The sequence below is a fragment of the Pristiophorus japonicus genome, chromosome 9 (genome assembly GCF_044704955.1).
Source record: "Pristiophorus japonicus isolate sPriJap1 chromosome 9, sPriJap1.hap1, whole genome shotgun sequence".
In the NCBI taxonomy this organism is placed as follows: Eukaryota; Metazoa; Chordata; class Chondrichthyes; family Pristiophoridae; genus Pristiophorus; species Pristiophorus japonicus.
The window spans coordinates 207,210,487-207,233,039 of record NC_091985.1 but is presented as its reverse complement, the minus strand read 5'-3'; positions in this window follow the sequence as shown (position 1 = coordinate 207,233,039).

Below are 22,553 nucleotides of genomic sequence, written 5' to 3'. Positions count from 1 at the left end.
GGAAAATGACCACCAATGCATCCACTATTTCTAGGGCCACTTCCTTCAGTACTCTGGGATGCAGATTGTCAGGCCCTGGGGATTTCTCGGCCTTCAATCCCATCAATTTCCCTAACACAATTTCCTGACTAGAAACATAGAAAATAGGTGCAGGAGCAGGCCATTCAGCCCCTCCAGCCTGCACCGCCATTCAACGAGTTCATGGCTGAACATGAAACTTCAGTACCTGCCTCCTGCTTTCTCGCCATACCCCTTGATCCCTCGAGTAGTAAGGACTTCATCTAACTCCCTTTTGAATATATTTAGTGAATTGGCCTCAACTACTTTCTGTGGTAGAGAATTCCACAGGTTCACCACTCTCTGGGTGAAGAAGTTTCTCCTCATCTCGGTCCTAAATGGCTTACCCCTTATCCTCAGACTGTGACCCCTGGTTCTGGACTTCCCCAACATTGGGAACATTCTTTCTGCTTCTAACCTGTCTAAACCCGTCAGAATTTTAAACATTTCTATCAGGTCCCCTCTCATTCTTCTGAACTCCAGTGAATACAAGCCCAGTTGATCCAGTCTTTCTTGATAGGTCAGTCCCACCATCCCGGGAATCAGTCTGGTGAATCTTCGCTGCACTCCCTCAATAGCAAGAATGTCCTTCCTCAAGTTAGGAGACCAAAACTGTACACAATACTCCAGGTGTGGCCTCACCAAGGCCCTGTACAACTGTAGCAACACCTCCCTGCCTCTGTACTCAAATCCCCTCGCTATGAAGGCCAACATGCCATTTGCTTTCTTAACCGCCTGCTGTACCTGCATGCCAACCTTCAATGAATGATGTACCATGACACCCAGGTCTCGTTGCACCTTCCCTTTTCCTAATCTGTCACCATTCAGATAATAGTCTGTCTCTCTGTTTTTACCACCAAAGTGGATAACCTCACATTTATCCACATTATACTTCATCTGCCATGCATTTGCCCACTCACCTAACCTATCCAAGTCACTCTGCAGCCTCATAGCATCCTCCTCGCAGCTCATATTGCCACCCAACTTAGTGTCATCCGCAAATTTGGAGATACTACATTTAATCCCCTCGTCTAAATCATTAATGTACAATGTAAACAGTTGGGGCCCCAGCACAGAACCTTGCGGTACCCCACTAGTCACTGCCTGCCATTCTGAAAAGTACCCATTTACTCCTACTCTTTGCTTCCTATCTGACACCTAGTTCTCAATCCACGTCAGCACACTACCCCCAATCCCATGTGCTTTAACTTTGCACATTAATCTCTGTGTGGGACCTTGTCGAAAGCCTTCTGAAAGTCCAAATATACAACATCAACTGGTTCTCCTTAGTCTACTTTACTGGAAACATCCTCAAAAAATTCCAGAAGATTTGTCAAGCATGATTTCCCTTTCATAAATCCATGCTGACTTGGACCTATCATGTCACCATTTTCCAAATGCGCTGCTATGACATCCTTAATAATTGATTCCATCATTTTACCCACTACTGAGGTCAGGCTGACCGGACTCTAATTCCGTTTTCTCTCTCCCTCCTTTTTTAAAAAGTGGGGTTACATTGGCTACCCTCCACTCGATAGGAACTGATCCAGAGTCAATGGAATGTTGGAAAATGACTGTCAATGCATCCGCTATTTCCAAGGCCACCTCCTTAAGTACTCTGGGATGCAGTCCATCAGGCCCTGGGGATTTCTCGGCCTTCAATCCCATCAATTTCCCCAACACAATTTCCCGACTAAGAAAGATTTCCCTCAGTTCCTCCTCCTTACTAGACCCTCTGACCCCTTTTATATCCGGAAGGTTGTTTGTGTCCTCCTTAGTGAATACTGAACCAAAGTACTTGTTCGATTGGTCTGCCATTTCTTTGTTCCCCGTTATGACTTCCCCTGATTCTGACTGCAGGGGACCTACGTTTGTCTTTACTAACCTTTTTCTCTTTACATACCTATAGAAACTTTTGCAATCCGCCTTAATGTTCCCTGCAAGCTTCTTCTCGTACTCCATTTTCCCTGCCCTAATCAAACCCTTTGTCCTCCTCTACTGAGTTCTAAATTTCTCCCAGTCCCCGGGTTCGCTGCTATTTCTGGCCAATTTGTATGCCTCTTCCTTGGCTTTAATACTATCCCTGATTTCCCTTGATAGCCACGGTTGAGCCACCTTTCCTTTTTTTATTTTTACGCCAGACAGGAACGTACAATTGTTGTAATTCATCCATGCGGTCTCTAAATGTCTGCCATTGCCCATCCACAGTCAACCCCTTAAGTATCATTCGCCAATCTATCCTAGCCAATTCACGCCTCATACCTTCAAAGTTACCCTTCTTTAAGTTCTGGACCATGGTCTCTGAATTAACTGTTTCATTCTCCATCCTAATGCAGAATTCCACCATATTATGGTCACTCTTCCCCAAGGGGCCTCGCACAATGAGATTGCTAATTAATCCTCTCTCATTACACAACACCCAGTCTAAGATGGCCTCCCCCCTAGTTGGTTCCTCGACATATTGGTCTAGAAAACCATCCCTGATGCACTCCAGGAAATCCTCCTCCACCGTATTGCTTCCAGTTTGGCTAGCCCAATCTATGTGCATATTAAAGTCACCCATTATAACTGCTACACCTTTATTGCATGCACCCCTAATTTCCTGTTTGATGCCCTCCCCAACATCACTACTACTGTTTGGAGATCTGTACACAACTCCCACTAACGTTTTTTGCCCTTTGGTGTTCTGCAGCTCTACCCATATAGATTCCACATCATCCAAGCTAATGTCTTTCCTAACTATTGCATTAATCTCCTCTTTAACCAGCAATGCTACCCCACCTCCTGTTCCTTTTATTCTATCCTTCCTGAATGTTGAATACCCCTGGATGTTGAGTTCCCAGCCCTGATCATCCTGGAGCCACGTCTCTGTAATCCCAATCACATCATATTTGTTAACGTCTATTTGCACAGTTAATTCATCCACCTTATTGCGGATACTCCTTGCATTAAGACACAAAGCCTTCAGGCTTGTTTTTTTAACACCCTTTGTCCTTTTAGAATTTTGCTGTACAGTGGCCCTTTTTGTTCTTTGCCTTAGGCTTTTCTGCCCTCCACTTTTCCTCATCTCCTTTCTGTCTTTTGCTTTTGCCTCCTTTTTGTCTCCCTGCATTGGTTCCCATCCCCCTGCCATATTAGTTTAACTCCTCCCCAACAGCACTAGCAAACACTCCCCCTAGGACATTGGTTCCGGTCCTGCCCAGGCGCAGACCGTCCGGTTTGTACTGGTCCCACCTCCCCCAGAACCGGTTCCAATGCCCCAGGAATTTGAATCCCTCCTTGCTGCACCACTGCTCAAGCCACGTATTCATCTGCGCTATCCTGCGATTCCTACTCTGACTAGCACGTGGCACTGGTAGCAATCCTGAGATTACTACTTTTGAGGTCCTACTTTTTAATTTAGCTCCTAGCTCCTTAAATTCGTTTCGTAGGACCTCATCCCTTTTTTTACCTATGTCGTTGGTACCAATGTGCACCACGACAACTGGCTGTTCTCCTTCCCATTTCAGAATGTCCTGCACCCGCTCCAAGACATCCTTGACCCCGCACCAGGGAGGCAACATACCATCCTGGAGTCTCGGTTGCGGCCGCAGAAACGTCTATCTATTCCCCTCACCATTGAATCCCCTATCACTATCGCGCTCCCACTCTTTTTCCTGCCTTCCTGTGCAGCAGAGCCAGCCACGGTGCCATGAACTTGGCTGCTGCTGCCCTCCCCTGATGAGTCATCCCCCCCAGCAGTACTCAAAGCGGTGTATCTGTTTTGCAGGGGGATGACCACAGGGGACCCCTGCACTACCTTCCTTGCACTACTCTTCCTGCTGGTCTTCCATTCCCTATTTGGCTGTGGACCCTTCTCCTGCGGTAAGACCAACTCACTACACGTGATACTCACGTCATTCTCAGCATCGTGGATGCTCCAGAGTGAATCCACCCTCAGCTCCAATTCCGCAACGCGGACCGTCAGGAGCTCGAGGCGGATACACTTCCTGCACACGTAGTCGCCAGGGACACCGGAAGTGTCCCTGAGTTCCCACATGGTACAGGATTTACTTCAGTTCCTCTTTCTTGCTAGACCCTCGGTCCCCCAGTATTTCCGAAAGGTTATTTGTGTCTTCCTCAGTGAAGACAGAACCGAAGTATTTGGTCAATTGTTCTGCCATTTCTTTGTTCCCCATTATAAATTCACCTGATTCTGACTGCAAGGGACTTACATTTGTCTTCATTAATCTTTTTCTCTTCACATATCTATCGAAGCTTTTTCAGTCACTTTTTATGTTCCCAGCAAGCTTACTCTCATACGCTATTTTCCCCCTCCTAATTAAACCCTTTGTCCTTCTCTGCTGAATTCTAAATTTCTCCCAGTCCTTAGGTTTGCTGCTTTTTCTGGCCAATTTATATGCCTCTTCCTTGGTTTTAAAACTATCCCTAATTTCCCTTGTTAGCCACGGTTGAGCCACCTTCCCCATTTTATATTTATGCTAGACAGGGATGTACAATTGTTGAAGGTCATCCATGTGATCTTTAAGTGTCTGCCATTGCCTATCCACCGTCAACCCTTTAAGTATCATTTGCCAGTCTATCCTAGCCAATTCACGTCTCATACCATCGAAGTTACCTTTCTTTCAGTTCAGGACCCTAGTCTCCGAGTTAACTGTGACAAGGACACTGTTTGTATCATGGTTTCCTCTCTCCAGATACTTTACTTTATTATAAACATTTCCATTCGTTACAACTTTATTTTATATTCTCTGCCTCAGTCGTCCATATCATAACTAATATTTTTCTGGTATTATTATTCACAAAGCAAAATACTTCATTGAGCCAGTATAAATCTGATATTTCCTTCACCTGGAATACAAGGAAAAGTGCAAGCAGCTCCTTCTCACAGTGAGTGCATTATCATTCACAGAGCGCAGAGACATAGAACTGGCCTCAATCCTATTATCACAGGCAGCAGAAGCTGTCACTCCAACAGTGATCCGAAGTGGCTGAGTTACATTGTGAATCTTACGGCCACTGGAGCGGTAGGATCCGATGCTGTTTCACCATTGAAACAGATCAGATTCATATACGAGATACTGAAATATACAGAATAAAACCCACACTTGCACACCAGAAGCTGATAGGTATAGATTAAAACCCACACTCATAGACCAGAAACTGTCAGGTACAGATTAAACCACACACTTTTTAGCAGAAACTGATGGTTACATATTAAACCCACACTCATACCAGAAACTGACAGCTATGGGATAAAACCAACACTCCAATACCAGAAACTAACAGGTACAGATTAATCCCACATTTTTTTTTACCAGAAACTGACAGATACAGAATAAAACCCACACTCATATACAGAAATGACAGTTACAGATTAAACCCACACTCGTATACCAGAAACTGACAGGTACAGGTTAGACCCACACTCATATACCAGAAACTGACAGGTACAGATTAAACACACACTCATTTACCAGAAACTGACAGGTACAATTTAAACACACACTCATATACCAGAAACTAACAGGTACAGATTAAACGCACACTCATATACCAGAAACTGACAGGTACAGAATATCATGCACACTCACCTACAGAAACTGCCAGGTACAGATTAAACCTCACACTCATATCAGAAACTGACAGGTATCGAATAAAATACACATACATATTCCAGAAACTGACAGGTCCAAATTAAAACACACACTCACATACCAGAAACTGACAGGTATAGATTAAACACACACTCACATCCCAGAGATGGGCAGGTAATAAAATACACACTCATATACCAGAAACTGACAGGTACAGAATAAAATACACACTCGCATACCAGAAACTAGTAGGTACAGATTAAACCCCACACTCACATACCAGAGATTGAAATGTATAGAATAAAATGCACACTCACACATCATAAACTGACAGTTACAGAAAAAAAGAACACACTCACATACCAGAGACTGACAGGTACAGAATAAAATACACATTAATATATCAGAAACTGACAGGTACAGAACAAACACGCACTCATATACCAGAAACTGACGGGTACAGAATAGTAACCCACACTCATATAGCAGATACTGACAGGTACAGATTACACCCTACACTCATATACCAGAAACTGACAGGTACAGATTAAAATATCCACTCGCATATTAGAATCTGATATGTACAGATTACACCCCACACTCACATACCAGACACTGACAAGTACAGGTTAAAACCTACACTCACACATCAGATACTGACAGGTACAGATTAAACCCACACACATATGGCAGAAACCGACAGTTGCAGAATAGAAACCCACACTCACATACCAGAAACTGACAGTTCCAGATTAACCCCACAGTCATACATCAGAAATTGACAGGTACAGATTAAAGACCACACTCGCATACCAGAAACTGATATGTATAGATTAAATCTCACATTCACATATCAAAAACTGACAGTTAGATATTAAACCCACATTCATATACCAGAACCAAGAGGAACAGAATAAAATCCACACTCACAAAGCAGCTGACAGGTGCAGATTAACCCCACAGCCATACCAGAGACTAACAGGTACAGAATATTTATTCATAGGCAGTCCCTCGGAATCGAAGAAGACTTGCTTCCACTCTAAAAATGTGTCCTTAGGTGACTGAACAATACAATACGAGAACCACAGTCCCTGTCACAGGTGGGACAGATAGTCATTGTGGGAAAGGATGGATGGAATTGGTTTGCCACATGCTCTTTCCGCTGCCTGCGCTTGATTTCTGCATGCTCTCGGCGATGAGACTCGAGGTGCTCCACTTAGGGCCATCTTTGGCCAGGGACTCCCAGGTGTCAGTGGGGATGTTGCACTTTATCAGGGAGGCTTTGAGGGTGTCCTTGTAACGTTCCCTTTGTCCGCCTTTGGCTCGTTTGCCATGAAGACGTTCTGAGTAGAGCGCTTGCTTTGGGAATCTTGTGTCTGGCATGCGAACAATGTGGCCTGCCCAGCGGAGCTGATAAAGTGTGGTCAGTGCTTCAATGCTGGGGATATTGGCCCAGTCAAGGACATTAACGTTGGTGAGTCTGTCCTCCCAGGGGACCTGCAGGATCTTGTGGAGACATAGTTGGTGATATTTCTCCAGCGACTTGAGGTGTCTACTGTACATGGTCCATGTCTCTGAGCCATACAGGAGGGCGGGTATTACTACAGCCCTGTAGACCATGAGCTTTGTGGCAGATTTGAGGGCCTGGTCTTTGAACACTCTTCTTCAGACAGCCGAAGGCTGCATGGGTGCACTGGAGGCGGTGTTGAATCTCCTCATCAATGTCTACTCTTGTTGATATGAGGCTTCCGAGGTATGGGAAATGGTCCATGTTGTCCAGGGTCACACCGTAGATCTTGATGACTGAGGGGCAGTGATGTGCAGTGGGGACAGGTTGGTGGAGGACCTTTTGTCTTACGGATGTTTAGTGTAAGGCCCATACTTTCGTACTCCTCAGTGAATACGTCGACTATGTCCTGGAGTTCAGCCTCTGTATTTACGCAGATGCAGGCGTCGTCTGCGTACTGTAGCTTGATGACAGAGGTTGGGGTGATCTTGGATTTGCATGCCAGACACAGAATTCCACAGATTCACAACCCTCTGGGAGAAGGAATTTCTTCTCCCAGAGGGTTGTGAATCTGTGGAATTCTTTGCCCAAGGAAGCAGTTGAGGCTAGCTCATTGAATGTATTCAAATCACAGATAGATAGATTTTTAAACAATAAGGGAATTAAAGATTACGGGAAGCGGGCGGTTAAGTGGAGCTGAGTCCACGGCCAGATCAGCCATGATCTTGTTGAATGGCGGAGCAGGCTCGAGGGGCTAGATGGCCGACTCCTGTTCCTAATTCTTATGTTGGACCTGACCTGGAGTCGACGAAGGTTGAACAGGTTCCCACTGGTTCTGTAGTTTAGTTCCACTCTAGTGGTAAGCTTGTTGACTGTGAGGTGGAGCATGGCAGCGAGAAAGATTGAGAAGAGGGTTGGGGTGAAGTCCCAGCCCTGTTTGACCCCAGTTTGGACATGGATTGGCTCTGTGATGGATCTGTTGGTAAGGATCACGGCCTGCATCTCGCGGTGGAGCAGACAGAGGATGGTGACTAATTTTTGGGGGCATCCGAAACAAAGGAGGACGCTCCATAGACCCTCGTGGTTGATATTGTCAAAGGCCTTTGTAAGGTCGAAGAAGGCCATGTACAAGGTACAGAATAAACACCACCCTCACATATTAGAGAGTGACCGGTACCGATTAAAACCCACAATCACATAACCGAAACTGAGAGGTACAGAATAACCCCCACAATCATATACCAGTAACTGACGGGTACAGATTAAATGCCACACTCATATACCAGAGATAGATAGGTACAGAATTAAATACACACTCACATACCAGAATCTGACACCATCAGTTCCCGGGTGATCCAGACCGCCGTGCGCCTGCTGCTGCCCGGGGAGCTGGCCAAGCACGCCGTGTCGGAAGGGACAAAGGCGGTGACCAAGTACACCAGCTCCAAGTAAAACTCCACGCTGTCCTGACAGAACAAACCCCAAACACAACGGCTCTTTTAAGAGCCACCCACAGCCTCTCTGAAAGAGCTGCACAAGCGCATCACCCTTTAGACTCCATTTACTGTAATTATTTCCTGAACATGTGTGTTTGAGAACCTTTGCAGTTCCAGCTGTGGATTTAGTTTTGATTTCTCATAAGCAGCTTCACTGTCCGGTTCGACGTTAGGCCGCTGTTGAATTTCCCGCCATTCAATCTACAAACACGGTTCCTTGTCGCTCGTTCCCATTTACAGCGCCTGTCGATGAATTAGGAGCTTGTTTAGGGGATGAGACTCACATTTCAGTCACCTCATTCGCAAGCCCCTTTCGAATTTATTTTTCAATTCCTGTTGCAGGTCAATCCGTGTATTAACCCGGAACTCCCCCAGTGTAAAAACCGAGAATGGGAGTTCGTACAGAGACCAGAACGGGAGCAGTGTGAACACTCTGTCCCTCTTCCCTTTTCACAGAAGGACTTCCAGTTCTGGTCTCACTTCCCCCTGTGCGGAGGATCGATCCATGATCTGTGATTCCCAACTTTTACACAGTTTGAGCTGGAATGTGTCCCGTTACAGAGTCAGTGGGGATTGATTGCCGTCCGTTACAGACAGATTGACAGTGAACGCGAATTTAATCCTGATTTTAACAGTCTGGAATTTGTAAGGGAAATATGGAATAAAATAAAAGGAAGTAAAACCTGTTTGTAAACCTTTGGCTAATGGTGAATTTATTAACATAATCCGCACTTAAAAAAATTATTGGCGGTGTTTTTGAAATTAAAAATCGTTCAAGGTCTGACTGTTGACAGGAATTTCCGCCCTCGTTTCATTGGTGGTCTCAACAGACAATGGGTAAGGCGAGAGATTAACATTCAGCGGTGATTTGAGTAAAGAATCACCATGACTGGATGAGGAGGCAAAGGATTGGGTAAAGGCAAAGTCAAGCGAATCTCGGGCCTGATCTACGAGAAGACCCGCGTGATACTGAAGGTTTTCCTGGAGAATGTGATCCGCGATGCGGACACCGACACTGAGCACGCCAAGCGCAAGACGGTCACTGCCATGGATGTGGTCTACGCTCTGAAACAGCAGGGCCGCACTCTCGATGGGTTCGGCGGCTGAACAACGCGACCTTTCCCCCAAGCACAACACAAAGGCTCTTCTCAGAGCCACCCACCGCCTCACAGAGAGAGCAGTGACCCGGGGAACGGGGGCGAGATAGTTGATTTACATTTTGTTCTGCATAGATATGTTTTTTTGCCAAAATCGATATTGTGGTGTTAGGTGTTTTAAATCAGCATATACACGATGGACAGAATGTCCTTTTAGTTTTCGAATCATAGACATTTACGGAGCATTCCAGATGAAGGTAATACTGAAACAACTAATGTAGTTAGAACATAAGAACATAAAAACATAAGAAATAGGAGCAGGTGTAGGCCATACGGCCCCTCGAACCTGCTCTGTCATTTAATACGATCATGGACTACTTCCCTGCCCCATAAACCCTTATTCACTTATCGTTTAAGAAACTGTCTGTTTCTGTCTTAAATTTATTCAATGTTCCAGCTTCCACAGCTCTCTGAGGCAGCGAATTCCACAGATTCACAACCCTCAGAGAAGAAATTTCTCCTCATCTCAGTTTTAAATGGGCGGCCTCTTATTCTAAGATTAAGACCTCTAGTTCTAGTCTCCCCTAGCAGTGGGAACATCCTCTCTCGTTCACCTTGTCAAGCCCCCTCATAATCTTATATGTTTCGATAAGATCACCTCTCAATCTTCTGAATTCCAATGAGTCGAGGCCCAACCTACTCAACCTTTCCCCATAAGTCAACTCCCTCATTCCGGAATCAACCTTGTGAACCTTCTCTGAACTGCCTCCAAAGCAAGTATATCCTTTTGTAAATATGGAAACCAAAATTGCATGCAGTATTCCAGGTGTAGCCTCACCAATACCCTGTACAACTGTAGCAAGATTTCCCTGCTTTTATACTCCATCCCATTTGCAATAAAAGCCAAGATTCCATTGGCCTTCCTGATCACTTGCTGTACCTGCATACTGACCTTTTGTGTTTCATGCACAAGTACCCCCAGATCCCGCTGTACTGCAGCACTTTGCAATCTTTTGCCATTGAAATAATAACTTGCTCTTTGATTTTTTTCTGCCAAAGTGCATGACCTCACACTTTCCAATATTATACTCCATCTGCCAAATTCTTGCTCACTCACTTAGCCTGTCTATGTCCTTTTGCAGAATGTTTGTGTCCTCGCACATTGCTTTTCCTCCCATCTATGTATCGTTAGCAAACTTGGCTGTGTTACACTCGGTCCCTTCTTCCAAGTCGTTAATATAGATCATAAATAGATGGGGTCCCAGCACTGATCCCTGTGGCATCCCATTGGGTACTGATTGCCAACGTGAGAATGAACCATTTAGCCCGACTCTCTGGTTTCTGTTCGTTAGCCAATCCTCTATCCATGCTAATATATTACCCCCAACCCCATGAACTTTTATCTTGTGCAGTGAGTAACCTTTTATGTGGCACCTTGAAAATGCCTTCTGGAAGTCCAAATACACCACATCTACTGCTTCCCCTTTATCCACCCTGTTCGTTACATCCTCAAAGAATTGCAGCAAATTTGTCCAACATGACTTCCCCTTCATAAATTCGTGCTGTTACATCCATGTTACAGCAGTGGCAGATAAGAACAGTGTTGAATTAAACGATGGGAGAAAGGCAGCATCAGGGCGGAAAGACAGTGAGGGCCCCTTGCCCTCAGAGAAGGACTCCCAAGTCCTGATCAGAAGTGACCCTCAGGCAATCTCGGTTACAAACCGGTCAATGTCTCGAACATATAAAAATCTAGATCGACAAACACAGCAGCGAGTTTGCTGTTCAGATATATATATAGGAAAAGATGTGAATGAAACTTGCTCATAAGTCCGGCCGTCATTAACCATTTTTACCTGAGAGCAGAACAGAAACATAAAGAACAGAGTACAAATCGGGAGGGGATGCAATTGATGACCTCATTTAAGAATTTGAGATTGTGGCGAGCAATAAATCTGATTGGATGTTTAAAGAGACCAATCAGGGAGATACAGAACAATGGAAATTGACAACGCAGCCAATGAACCAATCATAGTTATTGCCTTCAACAATTCCTCATTAGCATAGGGCTGTGGGCGGAGTGTGGGGCTGCCTATATAATGCTAGCCTGGAGCAGAATTTGTTTCATATCTGTGCCCGACTGAACAAGACGATGCCTGAGGAAAAGAAACCAGCTTCAAAAAAGGGTGCCAAGAAAGTTATCAAGAAAACACCACCAAAGGGCGGTAAGAAGCGCCGAAAGTCGAGGAAGGAGAGTTACTCCATCTACATCTACAAAGTGATGAAGCAGGTTCACCCCGACACCGGGATCTCCTCCAAGGCCATGGGCATTATGAACTCGTTTGTGAACGATATTTTCGAGCGCATCGCGGGTGAGGCTTCCCGCCTAGCCCATTACAACAAGCGCCGCACCATCAGCTCCCGGGAGATCCAGACCGCCGTGCGCCTGCTACTGCCCGGTGAGCTGGCCAAGCACGCCGTGTCGGAAGGGACAAAGGCGGTGACCAAATACACCAGCTCCAAGTAAAACTCCACACTGTCCTGACAGAACAAACCCCAAACACAACGGCTCTTTTAAGAGCCACCCACAACATCATTAAAAGAGCTGCACAAATACATCTCCCTTTAGACTGAATTTACTATAATTATTTCCCGAACAACTGTGTATGAGAACCTTTACAGTTCCAGCTGTAGATTTAGTTTTGAATTCTCATAAGCAGCTTCACTGAGGGGTTCGACCTTGGTGTCGCTGGAATTTCCTGCAGAGTCAACTACAAACACGTCCCTGGTCGCTTTCACTTTGTTCTCAGACCCGTTCATTAACAGCGCCTGCCGACGAATTTATTTTGGGGGGCGAGGAAACTCCGATTTCAGTCACATTCTCACTCAAGCCCTTTTCACGTTTTGTTTTATTCCATTGCGCTCAGTCTGTTTATTAACCCGAGACTCCCCGCAGTGTAACAACCCAGAATGGGAGTTCTTAGAGACTAGAACAGGGGCAGTTTGAACACTCTGTCCCTCTTTTTTCACAGAAGGATTCTCCGTTCTGGTCTCACCCCCACAGCAGCTCCTGTGAAAACAAGTTCACTTTTACAAAGCTGGAGCTGGAATGTGTCCCGTTACAGAATCAGTGGGGACTGAGTCCCGCCCGTTACAGACAGTTTGAAGCTGAAGCCGAATTTAATCTTGATTGTAACAGGCTGGAATTTGCAAGGCAAACATGGAATAAGACAAAAGGAAACAAATTGTTTAGAAATATATGGCTAACGGTGAAGTTACTAACATAATCCGCAATTTTAACAATTATTGGCGGGATTTTTGAATTTTAAAAATCGTTAGATTCTGATTGTTGGGAACCAGTAATTTCCGCCCTCCTTTCTTTGGTGGACTAAACAGGCTGTGATTGGTCATCGGAAACGGCCAATGAAATCCACCACAGAGTGACCAATCACAAGTTGGCTCCCTGCATCCCTCCAGAAGGTATAAGAAGGGCAGATATGGGAGGAGTTTCTCATTCCTTGTCTGAACCTGCGGATTGTGGAAATGTCTGGAAGAGGAAAAACCAGCGGTAAAGCTCGGGCCAAGGCCAAGTCTCGCTCCTCCCGGGCTGGACTGCAGTTCCCTGTGGGCCGTGTTCACAGGCTCCTGCGAAAGGGGAACTACGTTCAGCGTGTGGGTGCCGGAGCCCAGGTCTACATGGCTGCTGTGCTCGAGTATCTGACCGCTGAAATCCTGGAGCTGGCCGGCAACGCGGCCCGCGACAACAAGAAGACCCGCATCATCCCCAGACACCTGCAGCTGGCCATCCGCAACGACGAGGAGCTCAACAAGCTGCTGGGAAAGGTGACCATCGCTCAGGGTGGGGTGCTGCCTAGTGCTGCCCAAGAAAACCACCACTTCGTCCAAGAGCAAGTAAAGCGGATAAGATTTAATCTAATAACCCAAAGGCTTTTTTCAGAGCCGCTCACAGTATCTGAAAGGGCTGCTTACTGTATTATTGGAGACCTTCAGTTCAGGTACCGATAAATTGGTCTGTTTCAGACCTGTGTGCGGGAGTTTTCAGTTCCTGGTATCTGCATTACGGTTCTCTGCTCACCCAAACTGTTCGAGTTAGCAGCTAATAATTAAACTACAGTTGTCAGAGCCTCAAAACTTGTATAAATACTGCAACCGGTTCCTTAAATATTCTTTAGTCTATCAATGAAAGCTGTATGAAGAGAGTCGGCTGTTATTAAAAGGGCCTAGTTTAATTATGGTCTGGTTTGAGAGTTTGAATGCTGGTTCTGTTCCCGGGAGCTCCGGCCGTTCCCGGGCTGTGTATTTCTCTTCCTTAGCCGGCCAGTTTAGACCTACACTGAGCAGCCAAGCGCAAGACGGTCACTGCCATGGATGTGGTGTACACTCTGAAACGGCAGGGCCGCACTTTCTATGGATTCAACGCGACCTTCTCCCCCAAGCACAAAGCAAAGGCTCGTCTCAGTGCCAACCACCGCCTCACAGGGAGTGGGGGAGGGGCGGGGAGCTGGAGGGAGATATCGTTGATTTATATTTTGTTCTGTATAGATAGATATTTTCGCCAAGGTCTATATGTTTTAAATCAGCATATGCACGATGGATGGTATATCCTTTTAGTTTCAGAATTATAGACATTTATCATCGAAGCTTCCAGGACGGAAGGATGCCACTTCGGCCTATCGTGTCCGTGCCGGCCAACAAAAGGTTATCCAGCCTAATCCCACTTTCCAGCTCCAGGTCCGTAACCCTGCAGGTTATGGCACTTCAAGTGCACATCCAAGTAGTTTTAAATGTGGTGAGGATTTCTGCCTCGACCACCCATTCAGGCAATGAATTCCAGATCCCCACCCTCTGCGTGAAGAAATTTCCCCTCTAAACCTTCTGCCAATTACTTTAAATTTCTGTCCCCTGTGCTAAGGGAAATAGGCCCTTTACAGCACAACTCTTTTGGGGAAAACATCATAAATTAATCCAAGTGCCCCCAGATCTGGGGGACACTCCAAACACTTTTCTGTGCCCTTTTTTTTTGGGTTATTTTTGTGGGGTTTTTTTGGGGCAGAAAAACCATAATTTACAAGTGTCCCCTATAAAAGGGAAGGGAGACACTAAAACCCAGCAATTAAAACAAATCAAACTTCAAAACATATAAAATCATATTAAAATTTGGTGCCGGGGGTGACAATGCACTCCAGTCCCTCCGGCACCTACCTCTCGCAGAAGGCCGCGAGCGTACCGGTGGACACCGCGTGCTCCATCTCTAGGGACACCCTGGCCCGGATGTAAGCACGGAAGAAAGGCAGGCAGTCAGGCTGAACGACCCCCTCGACCGCCCGCTGCCTGGACCGGCTGATGGCACCCTTGACCGTGCCCAGGAGCAGTCCTACAAGAAGGCCTTCGGACCTACCCGCTCCCCTCTGCACAGGGTGCCCAAAGATCAGGAATGTGGGACTGAAGTGCAGCCAGAAATTGAGGAGCAGCCCCTTTAAATAATGGAACAGGGACTCTTCCAGACCGCAGAAATTGCAGGCGGCCTGGGAGCCCGTGAACCAACTTAAACATTTATTGCATGGGACTGCTCCGTGTACCACCTTCCAGGCCAAGTCCCCGATAAATAATGGGAGAACTCCCGCATAGAGTGCATTCCATCGGGGACCCCTGCCTCCTCCAGATGGCAAGATGGTACGCCATGGAGTGTCCGGATGGCAGACGAGGATGGCAAAGTTGAGTGTGCAGGAGCAGCCTGTACAGGAAACCCCTCCATGCAGAACTGAAAGGCACGGAGGGGATTTCCCCGAGGTGGCTCAAGTTGTGAGGCGCCGGCTCCCAAGGGAGGTTCCGCGGTTTGGCACCGATGAGGAATTCTGTCCGGACGGGGGGCAGTTCGGACGGGATCTCCTCACGTGCTTGAGCCTCCTCGACACACCTAATGGAGTCAGGGCCCAGAGCTGTTTTTAGCGACTCAATGGCATTGGCCATGCAGCGGACTTCGGCCGAATTTAGGTGCCAAGCCAGCATGTCTGGCGTCATCCAGCCTGCTCCTCCATCATTGAGCAGGTCCCTGACCCTGGTCACCTCGCCAGCCGCAGCCCTCTTGTTCGACTGCCACCTGAAACCTCGGTCGTGGAGGTACGGATTCCCGAGCAGCGGCTCCTGCAGGACAGCTGCCACTCCAGCCGGTGGAGAGCTGCGCTTGGTGGAAACTTTGTCCAGACCCTGATGAGTTCCTGGTAAAAGACAGGCAGCCCCTCGACGGTGGTCCTGATGCCCCCCAAGCTCACAAACAGGAGCTGCATGTTGTAGTTGAGGCTGTGCTGCTGGCGGAAGAAATGCGTCACCAGTGCACGCCACCTGGGAGGGGGCTCAACGTAAAGGTATCTCTGCAGGGTCTGAAGACGGAAAGTCGCTAGCTGGGTGCTGACGCACACCAACAACTGACCGCCCTCCCTAAGCGGGAGACTCAAGACCGCCGCAGAGACCCAGTGCTTCCTGTTGTTCCAGAAGAAGTCCACCAGCTTCTTCTGTATCTTGGCGACAAACGCAGGGGGAGGGGTCAAAGTGACCAGCCGGTACCACAGCATAGCGGCCACCAGCTGGCACTCGACCCCTGTAGGACAGCACTTCGAGCAGTCTTGTCCAGCGCCCGAGGCGAACGGCGACCTTGGCCTCCAGCTCTTGCCAGTTCGCCGGTCAGGCTTCCTCGTCAGGGCTCAGGTAGACTTCCAGATAGAGGAGATGGGTCGTGCTCCAGGCAAAAGGCCTGAGCTCCTCTGGCAGGGAGTCCACTCACCACTGACCCACCAGGAGTCCGGAACATTTCTCCCAGTTGATACTGGCGAAGGATGCGGCTGAGTAAATCTGCTGGCACTCACGCATCCTCCGCAGGTCAGTGGGATCCTCTACCGTGAGGAGCACATCATCGGCGTAAGCTGAGAGGACGACCTCCATGCCCAGCCCTTGCAGAGCCAGTCCTGTCAACCTCGTCCGCAGGAGGCACAGGAAAGGCTCCACGCAGATGGCATATAACTGGCTGGACATGGGGCATCCCTGGCGCACCCCACTCCTAAAGCGAAGGGGCACCATCAAGGACCCATTAACCTTAATCAGACACTCCGCGGTGGCATACAAAAGTCGGATCCGGGTGACGAAATGCGTCCCGAACCCGAAAGCGCGCAGAGTTCCGAACAGATAGTCGTGATCCACCCTGTCAAACGCCTTCTCTTGGTCGAGGGATAGGAAGGTGACCGACAGACCAGCCTCCTGGGAATGATGGATGAGGTCCCGAACCAGATGGATGTTATCGTGGATTGTCCGGCCCGGGACTGTGTAGGACTGGTCGGGGTGGATTATGTGGTCCAGCACAGTGCCAAGGCGAGCAGACATCACCCTGCCAAAGATTTTGTAGTCCGTGCTGAGGAGGGAGACTGAGCGCCAGTTCTTAAGTAGGCGGAGATCGCCCTTCTTAGGCAGCAGGACGATGACTGCCCTTCATCTCCCCAGTTGCCAGACTTTCCCCCAGGACCCGCACGTTGTCACCCCCCAGGACGTCCCAGAACGCCCTGTGGAACTCCATGGGTCAGCCCGTCCAGCCCTGGGGCTTTTCCCCTCGATAGCCAGTGGAGGGCGCCAGGCTTAGCGGAGCTTCCAGATTTTCGGCGCCCTCCGGGCCGACCTTCGGTAGGTCCTCCCACAAAACTCTACGCACTTCCTAGCTGGACGGCTCCGGAGAGAACAGAGCCCCATAATATCCTCGGGCCCTGTTGCTGACGCCCTCCAGATCTGAGACAGAGAGCCATCATCGGCCAGCAACGTCAAGAGCTGCTTACGGACACCCTGTCTTTTTTCCAGCGAGTAGAAGAAGGGGGAGCCGCGGTCCAGATCCCGCAGGAACCGGATCCGCGACGTCACGAACGCGCCTCGGGACCTGACGAACTGCAGTCCTTCAGCGCGGCCTTCTACGCTTCGTACACCATCCGCAGGGCCAGGTCCTCGACGACCTGACTGAGACGGGATTCCAGGTCGAGCACCTCTTTTTCTAGGCCCGCACCTTGGTCGACCCCCTCGCATACTCTTGGTAGAAGACACGGACGTGAATCTTGCCCATGTCCCACCATAACCTCAAGGAGGGGAAGTCCCCCTGCTTCCTTCTCCAGTCGGCCCAGAAATGACAGAACAAGTCCTGGAACCGCTCGTCCTCCAGCAGCTGGTTGTTAAAATGCCAGTACGCGGATCCCGTCCTCGCGTGGAGCGAAGCGAGCTCCACCCACACCAGGTGGTGGTCTGAACACGGCACCAGCCGCATGGAGGCCGCCGGAACACAGGAAACGTATGCCCGAGACACGTAAAGGCAGTCGATTCTGGACCATCCTCTTCCAGGCCTCACCCAAGTAAAGGCGCTGGAGTCGGGATGGCGATTTCGCCAGACGTCCACCAAGTCGAAGGACCCGACCAGGTCCCTCAACTTCTCGATCACCGTCATGCTCTGCGGGGCACCGGAGCGGTCCCTCACCTCGAGGGTGCAGTTGAAATCCCCTCTGAGGACAATGCAGTTGCCGACAGCGACAGAGCCAAGAAGAGCGGACACTTCATCGAAGAAGCGCGTTTGCTGCGGGCCGGGCTGAGGTGCGTACACATTCATGAGATGGAGCGGCACGTCCCCCAGGTGAACCGTGACGTGCAGCAAGCGGCAAAATGGCCACCCCACAAGAAGTGGCAGTGTGGTGACTCATGCGGACCTCTCCTTGCCATTCCAGGAGCCACGTTCGTCTCCCGGAACGGTGTGGGTTTCTTGCAGGAAGCACACCGCGTATTTCCCCTCCCGCAGGAGCAAAAAATTGTTAAATCTACGGCGTGCCTCTCTGCCGCCGTTGATGTTGAGCCTGGCTATGGTTATCTTCATGACAACCTCTACTTAACCTATTGTGGTGGGGGGGGAGTGGAGTCGTTTGTTGACCTCCACTCCCTCAGCAGCCCAGCGAGCAATGTTTTGAGCCGACGCAGCTCAAGGCTTTACGCCTTTGATAAGGGACCACCCACGGCCATGGTTTTAGCGGCAGCGCAGATGGACCTGATGAGGAGCGCCGGCTCGGACCATTTTTCCAGGGCCAGATGGGCTCAGTTGTGGCGATCCTGGCTCTGGACCATAAAGTCCCGGAGTTCCTTTACAGGAATGAGGGGGGACTCAGCAGCGGGCATGAGGAGATCCACCACCTCACTGGCGATGGACTCCAGATCTTCTCCCGCACCCTCCACCGAGTCCCCATCCCCCTCCGGGAGTTCACCGCTAGCAGCCGGTCCATCGACCACCCGAGGTGCGACAAACGGCCCGGCCACTCCATCCGGCCCTGGCTCTGCCCCGATCCCACCACCATGATCGTCGGCAGACGAGTCCCCACTGGGCTATTTTAATTGTGGTACTGGGTCAGGAAGCAGCAGCGGAAGGGGTTCCTCCTCAGCCCCAGGCACCGGGGAACATGGAGAGACCTGGTCAAAGAACTGCTCCAAGTACCCCACCTCCAAAGTTGGGGGCGAGGGTTGGTGTTCTTCCCCATTCCCGCCGCCACCCCCCAGCCCAGTGTGTGTCGGTTCTTTAAAATTATTAAAATTTTATTTATCTGCCAGATCGAGCAGATCCCGGGAGATGTTGTATATTGGCTGAGCGGGCTCAGGTTCGGCCTTTTCAGCCCTGCCCACCTCAGTCCCTGGGATGCCCGACCCAGCGGCGACGCATTCCTCCGCCGGCCCCACGCCCCCCACAACAGGCAGATCTTCCTCGCCATCCCCGGGAGGCAGAGGCTGGGCAGCCTCGACTGTCTGACTCTCCCCGGGGACAGATTCTCCCCCACCTACGGCGCGGTTTGGGGGTGCTGGTGGGGGACGCGGGACATGTGGCAGGCACCAACTCCTCCGTGGAGGGATATTGTTCCCCCTCCACCTCATTGGAGCGGTGCCTCCTTTTTTGTCTGGGGGAGGGGGCGCGGAGACAGGGAGACCTCAATGACTGCCGAGGCCTCCCGCTCCACTCCCCCCTTTTATTTTTCTTGCCCACGCCCAAGCCCCTCTGCGGTATTGGTAGAGGGCTTGGGCACGGGCTCAGGGCAGGTGACAGAGGTAGGCCGGGTGCGGTGATGAGGCTGTCCGGTGCTCAGGGGACCCGCCTCGAGGTATTTCACCTTCCTCCATGCCTTCCTTCCACCCGGACGCTCTCCCTCACCGCCGGAGGCCATGAAGACAAAGGCCTCCAACGATGTCCGCGCATCCACGCGGATGCTACTAGGGGGAGGGGTGGCGATGGCGCCAGCCTTGGCTGCCTTTGGTGTTTTGGTGGCCTTGGAGGTGGGGCAGTTCTTACGAACATGCCCCACCTCCCTACAGGCATGGCACCGCACGCCGTCCAACGTCCCCTCGTGCACCACGTTAAAGGTGCCCTCTGTCATCTCCTCCCGCGCCAGCCGGACAAAAAGCTGGCGCTGGAAGGAGAACACATGATGCAGGCTGGTCTCCCTGAGACCGAGCGGTATCGGGTTAATCCCCGACCCCAGTTGATGTAGGTGGGGGAGCAGGAGCTCAGCGGGAACAAAGGGCGGGACATTCGAAAGAATGATCCTCTGCGTGGTGGCCTCGAGAGGGTCCACCGGCTGGAATGTCTGACCCACCGTGAGCCCCCCTTTTCAAGGGCCAGGGACACCACCCGCTCCGACCCCAGGAAGAACACAGCCTTCCTGGACATCTTGAAGGCCACGACAATAGCCGAGGGGCCGACTACCCCAGCCATCGCCCACACGCAGTCCTTGATGCTCATAGTGAGGTGAGTGTAGCTCTTGACCCCATGTTTTTTAGTTATTAATCTAAATGGTAGCAGTGCAGCTGGATGCGCAGTGGCTGTGGAAGCCGCCTGCGCGTAAGTCTTAACTGGCCCTGCCACCGACATAGATGGGGTTGCCATCACGGGGTCCCTTTAAGGGTTACACTCACCCCAAGGTCACAGGCCTTAATGGTCTTAATAGGCCTCGTTAAATGTGGGAGCAGAGGGAGCTCTTAATGAGGCACACCTCTCCCCTAGTTAACGATTAGGGAGGGGCCTTGCTCCCTCTGCTCATTGTCTTGATTTTTTAATTAGGAGGAAAGAGCTCTCAGGGAGAGAGGGGAGAGACAGAGAGAGTGACAGAGAGAGAGGGAGGGGGGGTGGGAAAGAGGGAAGCTGTGAGGGCAGGTCTCCCCTCACAGTGCTGGGTGGGTGTTTTGCTGGGGTGCACTCCCCAGATGGCAAAATAACAGTCTTATTAGGTGGTCTTCGGGGGGGGGGGGAGGGGTTCTGCTTCGACTACCCATTCAGGCAGTGAGTTCCAGACCCCCACCCTCTGCGTGAAGAAATTTCCCCTCTAAACCTGCTAATTACTTTAAATTTATGTCCCCTGTGCTAAGGGAAATAGGCCGTTTACGGCACAGAAGGTACAGCATATTCCAGTGAAGGTAACACAAACAACTAATATAGTTACAGCAGTGACAGATAAGAAAGATGTTGAATTAAACGGTGGGAGGAAGGCAGCATCAGGGCGGAAGGTCAGTGAGGGTCTTTTGCCCTCACAGAAGGACTCCCAAGTCCTGACCAGAAGTGACCCTCAGGCAATCTCGGATACAAACCGGTCAATGTCTGTCGAACATGTAGATATCTCGATCGATAAAGAACAGAGTATGGCTTGGGAGGGGATGTAACTGATAAACTAATTCAAGAATTTGAGATTGTGGCGAGCAGTAAATCTGATTGGATATTTAAAGAGACCAATCAGAGAATTACAGAACAATGGAAATTGACAACGCAGCGAATGCACCAATCACAATCGTTGCCTTCACCCATCCCTCATTAGCATAGGGCTGTGGGCGGAGTGTGGGGCTGCCTATATAATACGAGCTCCGAGCCAAGTTTACGTCATGTCTGGGTCGGATTGAACAAGACGATGCCTGAAGAGAAGAAATCAGTTACTGCCAAGAAAGGCGCCAAGAAAGTGATCAAGAAAACGCCACCGAAGGGCGGCAAGAGGCGCAGAAAGTCGAGGAAGGAGAGTTACTCCATCTACATCTACAAAGTGATGAAGCAGGTTCATCCCGACACCGGCATCTCCTCCAAGGCTATGGGCATCATGAACTCGTTTGTGAACGATATTTTCGAGCGCATCGCGGGTGAGGCTTCCCGCCTGGCCCATTATAATAAGCGATCCACCATCAGCTCCCGGGAGATCCAGACCGCCGTGCGCCTGCTGCTGCCCGGGGAGCTGGCCAAGCACGCCGTGTCGGAAGGGACAAAGGCGGTGACCAAGTACACCAGCTCCAAGTAAAACGCTGACGAAACAAACCCCAAACACAACGGCTCTTTTAAGAGCCACCCACAACCTCTCTGAAAGAGCTGCACAAACGCGTCATCCTTTAATCTCAATTTACTGTAATTATTTCCTGAGCAAGTGTTTTTGACAACATTTAAAGATCCAGGGTAGATTTAGATACGAATTTTCAGATAATCGGTTTTACTGTCCGGTTCAGCCTTAGCTTCGTTGATGAAGTTCCCTCCCAGTAAAATATAAACACTCCCTGGTCGCCTGCCGACGAATTATGGTCTTGTTTTAGACTTTACTCACCTCATTCTCTCTCAAGCCCTTTTTCAAAAAAAAAATCTAGTTAGTCAACCCGCTTATTACCCGGAGCCTGCGTGTGCAACAACTCAGAATGGAAGTTCTTACAGAGACCAGAACGGGGCAGTTGGAACACTCTGTCCCTCTTCTCTTTTCACAGA